Source organism: Lissotriton vulgaris, chromosome 1_1 (assembly GCF_964263255.1).
Source record: "Lissotriton vulgaris chromosome 1_1, aLisVul1.2, whole genome shotgun sequence".
NCBI lineage: Eukaryota > Metazoa > Chordata > Amphibia > Caudata > Salamandridae > Lissotriton > Lissotriton vulgaris.
In genome coordinates, this window is record NC_141685.1 from 191,250,442 (window position 1) to 191,251,203 (window position 762).

Here is a 762-nt window from a genome sequence, read left to right on the forward strand (position 1 = left end):
GACTTTTTCAAGGGTTTCTTTCCGTTTTGGGGACCTTTGGTTAATAGGAGGAACCTGAGACAGTTGACTCGAGTGGTGGAATCGACTGCTAATATCACTGCCAGTGCCCTTGGCAACATTACAGCAGAGCTTCAGGCGGATAGGCTTATGACGTTGCAAAACCGTACGGTTTTAGACGTTGTCCTAGCAGATCGAGGTGGAGTATGTAAGGTGATCCATTCGAGTTGTTGTATATTCATTCCAGACAACGCTCCGACTGTCTATCAAGCCATCTCAAAGTTGCACAAGATCTCTGAGTCCATACACGTGGACGTAGGGGATTGGACGTTGCTTGGATGGTTTTGGGGCCTAATGTCGACCTGGGGTTGGAAGATTCTGATGATCATCGGGATTGTTGTAGCATTCCTGTTCACGTGTTGCCTTTGTGTGCAGTGTGGTCCTGCCTTATGTGGCCTCTGTGCTACAACGTGTATAAGACAGCCGCCGCCTGTTACCAAAGGAACTCTGATGGATAAAGTTATGTTGCAGCAGCATCTAGATGGTCTGATGAATATCGAGATCGATTATGATTCCGACTAGTGCTTGCCTACATGAGGGCAAAAGGAGCGTCTGAGGTTCCGTGACAATCGTATGTGATGTTTTTGACTCGCATGAATATGGTCGAGTCTGGTATCTACGAACCGCAAATGACGAGTTTAGTGGGTGTACGCGTTTTCGCTGTGCTAACATAAACCGTACGTCTGTTTCGTGGGTTTCTCCATC